Source organism: Mirounga leonina, unplaced genomic scaffold (genome assembly GCF_011800145.1).
Source record: "Mirounga leonina isolate KUSES-001 unplaced genomic scaffold, KU_Mleo_1.0 Mir_125, whole genome shotgun sequence".
NCBI lineage: Eukaryota > Metazoa > Chordata > Mammalia > Carnivora > Phocidae > Mirounga > Mirounga leonina.
In genome coordinates, this window is record NW_023270305.1 from 54306545 (window position 1) to 54320414 (window position 13870).

Consider the following 13870-nt stretch of genomic DNA (forward strand, 5'->3'; position numbering starts at 1 on the left):
CATTGTGGAATTCTATTCTAGATGGATATTATAAGTCACATTAAATCATCTTTATCTTCATTCCTTTATAACACTTTATTTCTAATTGCTTTATTTCTTTGTCTTTTCCCTCTGCACTTATTGTGAATATCTTGACTTCTCTCTATCAGGACTTGTAGTACACCTATGCTTATAAGTCTGCAGAATGGGTTTCTGGAAGTGGGGAGGCTAAACTGAGGTGACATATGGGAGTTAGGGCATAGGACCTTTGAAGTTGTGTTCCCACATCGACGTTCACTATGTAAACTGTGTTTAGTTCCTTATAGCTTAAAGAGCAATTTCAGGTATATCATCTCATTTAACCTTTACAGAACCCTAAGAGGTAGACAGGGAAATATTATTTCTACTTCTTAGATGCATGTAAGTAATCAACTGAATCATTCTCCTATAATTAGAATATTAATGTCAATATAACATTGTTGTTTAGCTGACACAAACTTTTTCTCTGTTGCCCATCTCCACTATAAAGAAAAATACTCATTTTGCCACATCGGTGCAGCTTGGCATGGCCATGTGACATATTTCTGACTGATAAGATGAAAGAACTTCTGCTGCAGGAGCATATTGGGGGAAAGCTTTTACTTTTCTGACAAAGCAATGGATATGTGCTAACATTTCAGTTTCCCTGATTCCTTCTTCCCTTGACATGAACACAATGCCAAGAGATGGGGCAGTCATGAGACAAAGTACAGGAACAATTCATTTGATATTAGCCCCAATATGGTTAAATCATGGAACCAATGTCATCAGCTGTCTGACTATCTCTAAACTCCTATTCCAGGAAAAAAAAATAATCCTGCTTTTGTCTATCCCATATTATTTTGTATAACTTGTGGACAAAGTATTACTAATACTATCAACTGGTAATAATGTAAATGCATAGAGATTATTTAGGCTCAATATCATGTATAAATTTATCTTAAACTTAAATAAAAGTTTAAATCTTATAACCATCCTTATTTTTTTCCTGATAATTAACAAGATTATGTTACCTCCCATAAGGAACTGGAATCTTACCTGGGAAGAAAAACTTGGCATTTTAACACATTGGGCAAGTACTCAAAATAAATTGTTTCAAGAAGCAAAGTTAATTTATGCCATTTGAATAGAAAATAATATTAGTTTAATTCATTGTGTTTCCAAGTAAACCAGAAGAATAAGAATGACTAAAATTCTTTGTGTATAAATCTAAATATTTTCCTGATTTGCAAGAGTCTGCTAGACACTGAATGATTATTTTCATTTGCATAGTATAAGCAATTCACTTTCTCATACATCTTAAAAGTCTACCTACACAAGAGATAAGAATTATGTTGTTTTATATTAAAATTGATACAATTTCATGAATCATTTTCATTGACTGATGATTTATAAGCTCTTCCCCTTCTGGAAAACCTCATTATTTTTTGAAGCCTCTACTACTCTCCAAAAACCATCCCAACTTAATAAGTATCCTACCATGTTGTGCCAATTTACAAGTTATGGGTAATCTGGGCAAATCTTTTAATTGGTTTTGAATTGTGCAGTTTGTCTCAGAACTACATAAACATTAAATAATTCAGAGACTAAATGAAACCTTATAATGCAGCACACCAAAGTTGTTTAAACAAGTTTTTTTTTTGATAATCAGATAATTATACATAACTAGTCATCATTACTTCAAACAAATTATGTTTTGTTGAAGCATGAAAGAGGTTTCCTGGCACTCTTTTGAGTTCAACTAATCTTATTGACAATAGGTGTCTGTCAGCAAAACCTGTTTATTGGTGTTATGGCTTGGTTATACAGCATGTGTGGTTGCTGCTCTGTAGTAAGCTTCTCTTAATTATATCATTTTTCAAATAAATATTTGTATCTTTTATTTTGAAAAATCACAGGTTCAGTAAACTTGGCAAATGTGTGTATATTTTGAATACACAATGCTTTGTCTTTTATTCACTGTAGATTATCTGTAATAATACACTGCTTCGTAAGACAGCACTAGAGAAGAAAAAAAGGCAAGCAGTTGTTTGCTGTGCATTTAAGTACTTAAACGGAGTCACTCTGCTTTCAGACATTCTTGCTTGACTAATTCACCGGAGTCAAATGGTTTAGAGTGCTGTGTCATGCCAATCAAGAACATTAGCATCATTTGTGCAGTGGAAAAGCTTGTGTTGAAGGGAGGAGTGATTCTTTGGCTCTGTCTACACGGATTAAGTAAAATGGAAAACTAAGGCATTTATCCAACTAATTCTGACAAAAAGAAAAAAAAGTGGGGTCAATTATTCAAGTGGTTAGAAATGTCATGGAGTTCATTGGATAAGTACTCTACTATTTTTCCTTTTTTTTTTTTACAACTGGAATCGTTTTTGTGTTTCTGTAGAATGCGAGGCACACTAGGAATACCCTCATGGAGCATCACTTAGGGGACTGTCAAAGATAAAGGGACAGCAAATTCTTTGATATATCATTGCTTAAAGGGTTTAGCACATGTAGATAGGATGATGATAAACTACTTCCACATAATAGAGTGTACACCTAGAGGATCAGCATCCTTACTCCATGTCACTTTCTAAGAATGATAGTTTGAATTTATAAGGCAATTATTGTGACTTTGAATATACTAAGTTATTAGACAATGTTACTTTTGATTGTAATAAAATTGAGATAAGCTCTATTTAAACCACAGGGACAATAGATGATGCTCGCTTTCTTTGAGTATTGAGAAGTTCTTACTTTCAAGTTTAAAATATTTCAATAACTATATATACTTTCAAAAGTTAAAAAAAAATCTATGCCACCAGGGAAAACAGACAAGTAACAACATATAACAAATTTAAAGAAAATGTCTTAAGAGAATTACAGACTAACATTAATCATTCAAAAAATATTTATTGGACAACTTTGGGTCAAAAATTTTCTCTATATTATCATCTAAATTATCTTTCTTTCTAAAGAGAGAAAATAATTTGAAACATGTTCTACATAGGTCTATTAGATAAAACTTTCTTCCAACTAGATATTCTGATTTATTTTTCTCAGTTGAAGTATAGTTAAAATGTTCCAATATAATGAATTAATTTACAGTTGCACTTGTCTTAATTTTTACTTTATATAGTTTTTTGAAGATTTTGTTTTATATGTTTTAAGTGACTAGCATTCTAGAATTTTATATTTTCCATTGCACTGAATCATTCATCATTACCTAGTTATCTCTTTTAATCTCAGGAATTCTTTTCAGCTTATTGTCTATTTTGTCTGATAATAATCAAACTGCACTAGCTTTCTTTTTCCTTTTTGGTTTTGGATTTTGGTGGTATACTTTTTCCTATTCTTGTCCATTCAAGCTATTTGCATTTTTTTCAAACGATTTGCATTTTTATGTGTTACATATGTCTATTTGTTTTTCACTGGATCATTTAACCCGCTTAGATTTATTATAAATACTGATTAGTTAAGTTTAACTCTATCTTATTTTGAGTTAAAATTTTGTCTCTCCTTTTCTAGGTTCATTTTTGCCGCCTTCATTCTCTTCTTTTGAATGTACAGAGTATGGTTTCTCATTACATTTTTTTCTTTTTACTTAACACTGTGTTTCATTTCTTCTAGTAATAACTGGGAATTTTACCATGCATACCAACTTTTCAAATTCTGAAGCTAATCATCAATTCACGCTCCTTCCAAACAAATGTTAGGACACTATTAACTCTGAAAATTTCTTCCCTTTTCATTCAGTATTGCTATATGGATTTTTATTTTACCTTATTTTTCTCTTTTATAAACACAAAAGTGGTATTGTTTTATAGTCAATGTTTGTTTAGCCTTACCAACATATTAATTAGTTTCTTAAGATTATCATCCCTCATTGCATCTCAGACTTTTCACATGGAAATGTCTTTATTTCACCCTCACTCTTGAGATACATTTGTTGAATATGGAATTCTAGGTTCACATTAATTTTTCTTAGTGCACTGAAGATAATCTATTATCTCTGGCTTCTGTTGCTACTGATGAGAATGCGAGTGTTAACCATTATATTTACTTAGACAATTTATCTTTTCCATTTGATTTTAATATCATTTGTTTGTCCTTAATGATATCCAATTTTAGTACTATATCTCTTTATATATCTGTACATCTATGTATACATATAGATATAAATATAGATAAATGTGGATTTTAAAAATTTTTCCTTGGGATTTTGTGAATCTAAGGATGAGTGTTTTTCACTGGTTCTGAAAAATTGTTAGCCATTTTATCTTCAAATGTTGCTTCTCTCCATTCTTAATAAAACTTCTAAATATTTATGCCTTAGAGTTTTTACTCTATCCTCCATGTTTATTAATAACTCAGTCATGTTTTTGATCTTTTCATCTTACTTCACTACAATCCATATAATTTCTTCAGATACATCTTCCAGTTTATAAATTCTCTTTTTATCTGTGTCTAATCTAATTTTAGAGGTAAGTATTGAGTTTTTAATTTCAATTATATTTTTCTTTCACTGACCTCTTTGGTTAATTTTATACCTGCTTGGTCATTTTTTAATAAGATTCTGCTCTCTTGATCATTTTTAGCCCCTATTTTAATTTATTAAACATGCTAAACCTACTTAGTCTCTATTCTTTTTATTATATATTTTCAATATATGAAAATTTGGGATCAGGTTCTTTTGCTCATGTTTTCTGTGGATTTGTGTGTTTTGTAATTTTGAAATTGAGTTCACATTCTTTGAACTTTATTTATGCACATTTTTTGAGGTTTGGATTTAAATAGGCTCCTTTAGAGACAATTTGCATTTGTTCCTGCTAGGTACCTGGGGGTACTCATGATCAAGGATCACTTTAATTAAGGTGAGGTTTGAGTTTTATTTGCCCATCCATATCCAGGTGCTGTGAATTCCATTTGTAAACCTAGCTGGTAAAGATTGGCTTGTGGTGTGAATTGCCAAAGAAGAGGTTTTTCCTTTATTCAAAGTTCAAGATGAGCAATTTCTGTTGCTGATCCCTTGGGAGAAGGTAATATTTCTACTTACACTGAGATTGTGGCTCTTTAGGGTCCCAACTTTATAAAGAGGGTCACCTTTTAAACACCATATCCTTCCCTTGTGAGCATTACAACCTGTGAAGATGTAAAAAGGACACTCAAGTTCACCTAGGTTATCAGTGTCCTAAGGACACAAATCATAGTAACTGTTTTACTTGCCTCTTGGGTTCTAACTTTCATTAGTTTTTGACCTCTGAGAACTATTAAACTTTCTTGCCATGTTATTGGAATACCTACAAATATGTATTCATATTTAAATCAGTATTTTTAGTTGTTACTGTGGGAGACTTAATCTCTGCCAAACTGCTAGAAAAACGGTGTCAAGAACTCCCATATCACCTGTGTCTGAGTGAATAAAATAAATAACTGGAAGAAATATCTTAGGAGTAGAGAATCCATGTACCTGGGTTTGTACTAACCACATTACTCATGATTGGCAGGATGCAGTGCAGCCACAGTTGTTCCAGTTGTCAGGACAAGTAAGTGTAAACACCATAATGTTCTCTGAAGGCTCACATGAAATTGAACCAATACCACATTAGCCTGAGAGAAGGCACTGCAATTCACCAGGTAGTTCTAAGTATCCTAATCTAGATGGCAACAGTGGTGACTGCAACAATGAAATTGTTTGGCTGACTCAGTGATGGTAATGGGAGATTTGAGGTTGATGTGAAGTCAGTTGCGGTGGGTATGGTTCCGGATTGGCTGTTCACAGGTGTGTCCTCTAAACTCACCTTTGCCACTAAAGGTCTGTGTAAGGTTGGGCAAGTTGTCTCTCCTCCCTGGGCTTTATTCTACTAATCTGTAAAGTGAAGATGCTGATGACATGTGAGACAAAAACCTGTGGCCTCTCACTTTCAGCTATCACTTTATCTCCTCTGGGGTCACCATATTTCTTCTGGTAATATGCTTACTGCTCCTAATGTTCAAAGAGCCTTTACTGAGTGATTCTAAAATGTTTCATAAAGTAATGAAATTAAGTGTCAGATGACTCAGATTTTACTGGAATAAAGGGAAAAAGAAACCCAGATTACCCCCATACAAGTGTTATTTATGAATGGTGGTAGTCAAAAGAGATTTAAGTGTAAGATATATCATAAATTATAATCTTTATGACAAATTATTTTCCTGTGCTCAAATTCCAGGTAATTTTTTTTTATTGTTGTAGTTGTTCTAGGATATTCTGTTAGTCCATTATTGGCTACATTATGAAAGTAATGAACCTCAAATTTTAGGGTCCCTCATTTGCACATGCCTCTTCCAAAGATCGCTTTCCTCTAATTATAAGTAACATTAATCAGTAACATTAATTAAATTAATGTTAAGTAACATTAATTAAGTAACATTAATTAAATAACATTCCTCTCAATTAAATAACATTAACTTTTCTACTTAATTTTTATTTGTAATTTTATATATTTTTCAAAACATGGTCACCCAAATTGTATAAATTTTAGGGCCCATTAAACCTGAATCTGCCCTCTTTACCCCTTTGTTGAATAAAGAATACTATTTCCTCCTTGTTTTCTTTGACTTAACACTTCTCTCAACTTCCACTAAAGAAAACAAACTAACAAACAAAAAAAGGGATTTTTTGATTCAGTTATACTTAGAGAGTATGGCTCTGATCTGTTAAAACTAGAGAGCAATTTTATCATTACGCAAAAACTCTTTGATGATTCATTGCCCTCCAAAGCTCAAACTTTTTTCTTTTTTTTAAGCCTATGTCCTTAGAAGAAATAACTGGTCACTGTAGTGTCTGTAATAAGTTGTTAAAGTGCTAGTGAGGATAAACATTTTAATTCATTTTGCAATTTCCAATCCTACCACCATCACAAAGTATCTTATAGTTTCAGAAGCATTTGTGTGCTGTTGAGTTTGGTAAAGGGAGATTTTTTCAATTGCTTCATGTAGTTTGAAAACTATGATTACATGAGCAATTGTTAACTTCAAAATATTCTATTCAGTTTGTATTGTTTTAACATTAAAATTATACTCTCACATATATACATATTGACTATGGCTGGCCATTTCTAGGAATTTGGGTATTTTTGTTAAAGACAAGCAGCCTATTTTGAGATTTTATTTTACATATTTTATTTTTATTTTGAGGGGAATCCAAATATCTACACCATGAACTTAAATTCCTATAGCTGCCAGAACTGACAGAGAATTAGCAAGGCAGAGCCAAGTTCACGCAAGACTGTCTACGGCGCTCTTATAGCTAAAGACAAACCAAAATATTGACTAGTTCTTCTCAAAACAGCATGTATAAGTTGTGGCTGAAATAAGCCTGATGTAAGAAAGAATACAGATGGCAGTATAATCATAGGCTGGGTCTACATGATGCCAAACAACCCATTCAAAAGTGAAAAACTCAGTCGATCAGTTGGTGGTTTTGTCTACGTGCCACCAAGCAACAGGCTTGACTGATTTCTTCACAAAATTGACTGAGCTTTTGACTAGACTTGAGCAGATGTTTTATCACTATGTATGTTCAGTCTTAGTTGTCAAATCCATAACTCAAATAAGTTCCTCTATGAATGATGAATTTCTTTCCTACATCAAAACAACCTGAAAGTGTTAAGCAAAGATCATCTGCAGTTTTTAATTCATCTTAGAGCCTAGTTTAATTCATGTGCTTGGCATACTTTAGAGTATGCCTGATAAGAAATAGGGTCTCCCCACTTACACACCCATCTTTAATATTTCATTAATTCATTTGGTATCATTACAACTCAAATACACGTTAAAAAGTAATTAAAATTCATTTTACTTTTCTTTTTTATTCAACAATTTCCCTGGTATATATAATCTATTTGCCATGAACATATCAAATTACTACCAGAATTTATAATGATTGCTTTTGATTTTTTTTCCAATTCTTTTCAAAAAAAGGCCTCTGACTAAAAGATGGATCACAAAATACTTCAAATATTTCATGATTAAAAATGAAAACAATCAAAACAGACACTTTTAAAAATAAATTCTGTGTGAGCAGATATCTCATGCTTTGGTGTCTATTGGGCCCTTTGTACCTATTACAGTTTGGGCCTTAATAAATATTTATGTAATGAATGATTCAGTGGATGATACCATACTATTTTTGTAGCCATTGACAACTTATGGCCTGCTAAGAAAAGAGTGGGAGAATAAATACTTCTACTTACTCCCTCCTGTCCTATGAATGCACTGCCCATGCTTCTATTGACTAAACCCAACTAGAAACCAGGAGTCAAGGGAACTGTTGAAGACAACTGGGTGGAAAAGGGTGGGCAGTGGACCTAGAATGAGGCAAATATAATATCTGCTATCTGCACACTGCTGTCTTCTACACAATCACTGGTGATAAAGAGCTTGGCATACATTATAGTTCTTATAATTTTCACACATACAAGCAGGAAAATTATATATATGTGTATGTTACACATTCATATGTATGTAGGTAGATAGGTGAAAATGCTCAAAATCTTGAGTCAGAATAGTTGATTTCCTCTTAAATCCCTTGAAGATGCAGTGCCAAATATTTTTAAAATTTCTTTCCAACTATATTATTCTTTGACATGGACTAAAGCAAATGTCTTGAAAGACCATTTACTTTTAATAAACTAAAACTTCTATTTAATTAAAAATGTAAAAAATTTTTAGAGAAGCTGGAAAATACAAAAAATGGAGAGTGAGAAGTACACAAGTTCATAACTGATGCTTCCAGGAATTAGTTTTTCCTCCGCCTCCACAAGGCAGTTGTCAGGGAAGAGGATGGTTTTCTGGGTTCATCTCTAATCACTTCCCTTCTTCTCATTTCTGTCCATCTTCCACCCACTGTTTTTTATATGCTGTCAGTTCTCTTCTTTTCAAGCTCAAAGAACAGGCAGGAGGATGAATGGGGAAAAAGCAAAGGACTCCATTCTGGGATAGCTTCTCTGGAAATGTTTACTGCATCAGCATTAGTATCTGCCAAAGAAAAGAGCACCTGCTTGTCTTCTGAGACTGCAGAAGCAACTGCCTTTATTTTAAGTTACCTGGGACATGCTCTGGGGTACAATCTTTACAGGCTTAATGGACGGGTCCTTTACAATGTTAACAGCGGGCTGATGGGGGTAACTGTACTTTTATCTTTATAAATTTCTGTATTTGATTATGTTTTCAGCTAAGTAATGGATGAAGACCGACTTAGCCCAAAGACCTCTTGTGGATTTTTTTTTTTTTTTTTTTTTACCTTCACGTTAAAACCAAAAAAAAGAGAAAATTTCTAAACTTACTCAAAGGATGTGGAAACGATTTCTCAAAGCTCTGAATCTCCTGAGCTTGACTGTTAAATAAAACCCACCCAAACAGGAGGAATTGAAAGGATTGGGGACAGGGGTGGGAGGATTCTAAAGCATTTGTTTTCAGGTTGGCTAAGAAATTCTATTTGGTTAAACAGAAGCAAATTTCCCACAGCCATTCCCCATGCCCATAGCCCTTTCCTTCTGGAAGCATGAATGTTTGCCCTATTAAAAAAAATAAATGTAAATACTCTTTCTATAAGATGTAGGTCCTTCTTTTATATATTATGTTAATAATATACATAGGTCAAGGCTACAAATATAGAGAACGCTCTTACGACTTTCCTGAAATCATTCATTTGAATATCATACTAAAACAAAATACCATACATCTAGAGGAAGAAAATGCTAGGCTCCATTACAACTATCTTATTTATCTATTTATTCAAATTCACCTCATTTAAAAAAATTTTTAAAGCATGAAAGCAGTGATCCTCAGTATTCTCTTCTTTGCTCAGTGTGATAAGGGCCAAATGGAGCTGCTTTAAAATTAAATGGGGGCAATTCTTTCTTTTACTTTCCTAGGACTTTTATCCCTTCAGAGTAAATTGTTAATAGATACAGAATATTTCTATTGATTAATTCAGTATGCCAGCTATGATATGATTCACAGAAGGCAAAAGAAATGCCAATGCTTTCATGACACAAGGACACATTACCAAGAATACTGTCTATGACTCTCTCACAACTGTTAGGCAATTTTTACAGAAAAAAAGAAAAGCCTTTACACCTGAAGTAGAGCTAATGGATAACTTAAGAGAGCTGTAATTGACATATTCATAACTCTTTTTTTCTGTTAATGTTAGGTTAGATCTTATTTAGTAATACTTCACTATTTGAGAAACTAGGTGAAGATTTTGTGTCAACCAAAGAATTTACTGGGGTACAAATGATTTTAAGTTGGGACAAGAAAATATTTTAGGTTGTACCATGTGTCATGAATATTTTAGCTATATTGATACAAATAAACAAATGGAAACTTGAAATAATTCGCCTTAAAAGTAGAGAAAATAAAAAGCAAAATGTCTTAACATCCATTACAGGAACGTTGATGGTTTGTTTGCTTTTGTTGGTACATTTGTCTTGTACTTTATTGGACTCCTTTATTTGAATAATTGCCTTGATTCACCACTTTACATGCTGAGACAGGTAATTAGTTAATAAGCTTATATTAAGCACCTACTCTGTGTCAGGTCTGGAATTATTTGAGTATAACTCCTATTTAACTTGCAGATCTACAAAGGTGTCAAACAACAAGATTTTAACAGGAAGAGAACAAGTATCACTAAAAATATTTGACAGTCATAGCACTTATGGAGGTTTTTAAGAGTTAAAACTAAAACTCTTGTCTTGTGGTAGAATCACCCTTGATCCAAACCCGAAGTGCACAGAAGAAAGTGTGTGATTGAGTCAGGTTTTCGTCCACCTAGAAACTTTGTGAGCCATTTTAAAACTGTGGGCATGCTCCTTGATAACTTCTTTGTGGTTCTAGGTCTGCAGATATTTGATGTGGACTCCTTGAGGACCACTTTATCACAGTCTCCGGATTGGGCAGCAAGAACCTGGCACAGAGAGCCATCCTAGACTTCCTCATTTTCTGTGACTTGGGGAATCCCATTGACTTCTTCCAAATTCTTATTTATTTATTTATCTATTTATTATTTATTTATTTTCTCAGCATCAGAGGGGAGTGATCAAAGGAAGAAACCCAGAAGATGAAGTAGATCATGACTGGGTGGCAAGAGATGCATGTTTGGTCCAGGGTTTTATTCAACTGGCTTTTCTCCTTCTAAGAGGAATGCTGTGTGATAAATAAAGGAACATCGATCTCTGGTCCCTGACAGTAAGAATAGTATCACATAAACTCACAGTTTTTCCAACACTAGCCCATATTTTCCTCAGTTTTCACTACTTTGGATGCCATCTGTATCAAAGTTTAATAAGAAGGCAATTCAAGGGAACTATCAGTTTAAAGGGAGAAAAAAAATTAAGAGAAAAAAAAAAAAACAGGCCTGGAGAGGGGGCACTGCTTGGCATCAGGTCACTGAGTGTATTCATTATTTGTTCCCATTACCATGTTATGTCTTAATTACTCTGGTTTGGCTTCCCACCCGGGGTCACTATGTCACAGCTGGTTTTCTGCCCATCCCTAATTAATAAAGCCTCATTTAGTATCCAAGTTTATTGTAATAAACCTCTGCTGAGGGATAGAGCAGAAATAAAGTGACAAAAAACAAACCAGAAATTATCAGAGTTGCTCTAACAGTAATCTTGTACCATAAAGGGCCTTGGTTCAGGCTTCTCTGGGTTACTTTTAACCTGGAAAAGTCATCCACTTGATTTCAGCTGGAATTTCTGGCATAACTGGTCAGTGATCAGATTTCGCCCATAGGAAAGAAGTGACAAAGGTTCTAAACACTGTACATCATTTGGGGCTTATTAAAATGGTTATTTGCTCACACTTCTAGTGTTTAAGGTTATTTTGAAAAACTAAATGTTTTCAAATGGCAATATAAAAAGTAACCAGGCAGTTATCAAATGCTCTTATTTTGTTTCTGTGGCACTGCTTCCTTTAGATTTTGACAGTTGAAGTAAAGACAAATTACATGAGAGCCTTTTCTAATTTGTTGAACATAATTCCAGCCAACAAAATTTTACAAATTAAAAAAAAACTTTGAAATTATCTTTACTATTATATATAGTTTCTATCTCTCTGTCTCTGCCTGTCTCTGTCCCTCTCTCTTCTCTCTCTCTCTCATACACACACTATTCAAATCTATTTACTAGAATCCACACAGCTCTTGAACAGATAGTTCATCTACATTTTATCAGGTGTCTCTATAATTAAAGTTTATTGTAAAGTGTGATATTATTGGTATATTTTATTACTTGTCTATGAGAGGCTGAACAAAGTAAGAGGCATAAATGAATTCAGTTTTACAGTACTTTGTTTTAAACAAATGTCACTACCTACACACACATACCTAATTATCAGTTCTTACACATTCTGCCAAATATCAAACCTATAGTTCATAAGCCACACTCACGACAGGCAGTAAATATATTCCCCCTAATTTAAAATTTTATTGCAAAATACCCTCTGCACTATGTTAACCTACACTAAATCATACTGTACACCCTCAGCTTTACTGGTGTTTACCTACTTCTGATTCAAAAAGGAAAACAGCACTAACTCCTATTTCTGTAGATCTACAGAAATAAAAATGAAAAAAAAAAGAGAGCTACTATATGTAAGGAAGAGATTCAAAACAATGGGACAAGAGGGTTGACTTCAACTGTAGCAAGGAACACATTAAGCCAAGACACTTTGTGTTTTGGTGTGGTTTCCGAAGGTTCTGTGTTCTGAACTCAGAGTTGCTGTGCGTAGTTTTGTACATTTCAAAGGCTCTCACAGCAGCCACGCAAAAATTAACATAAAGATTAAGGCTCTCACAGATGAACTGGGCAGTTGCTTTGAATGCATGTAGGTTACTGAGGCGCTATATGTGACTGTTCTATTCAAACACACGTAGGTGAAAACCAGCCCACCCTTTTCACAATGGGGAAATTAACTCCAGGGAGAACTCCTAAGAGGAGAGGTCCCTAGTGGGGCCTCGTTCTCCTGTCTACAGGCAACTGCTTTGCTATCAACCTAAAGAAACAACTTCTCAGAGCTCAGTCCCAACAGAGGCTCCATTCCACTTAACCCACGATTCTTCACAGGTGCTTTGTTGTCTTCTAGCAGATATCATTTATTATCATGGCAGACAATGGGATGTGGTGAGGATGGAGGCGGCGGTCATGTTCCATTTGCCAGCGTGAATTATCTCCTGATCCTGTCCTCTAGCCCTGGTGGGCTCTGAGTGCCCCATTTTGAAAAAGAGTCTGAAGCCATTAGAACAAAAAGCACTGGAAGGGCTTGGGCTGTTAAAGGCTACATCTGGGCTCAGCAACATGCATACTAATAACATCATTACGGCCGAGTGGTTTGGAGAGCGTGTTTACTTTGTTGTGGTTGCTGTCACCTTCTAGAGCTGAATTGTTAATATGTGGTTTTAAATTCAAATAGCACACAGGGCTAATTTTCTTGTATTTGCCCAAAAAATTAGGTTACATAGTTCATCTAATTCTCCCTCCACTTTTTCATGTGTGGGTGGTACTCCTTGTAGAGAGTACTTCTTTTCCATGACATTGAACTTGAACCTGACTGACCTTTCTATAATGAGTGAATTGAAAACATCTCCCTTTGGAATGTGGCTTGTAGATACTGGCTACGCCAGTTTTTCTGCATTTGATGAATTAAAGGGGCAGAGTCCTTTTCATAGACCTAGACCAGAAGAGTTATTTAACAGGATAAAAAAGAAAAAGAGAGAAAGGAAGGGAGGAAAGGAGGGAAAGAAGGAAGGAAGGGAGGAGGGAGGGAGGAAAGAAAGAAAGAAAGAAAGAAAGAAAGAAAGAAAGAAAGAAAGAAAGAAAGA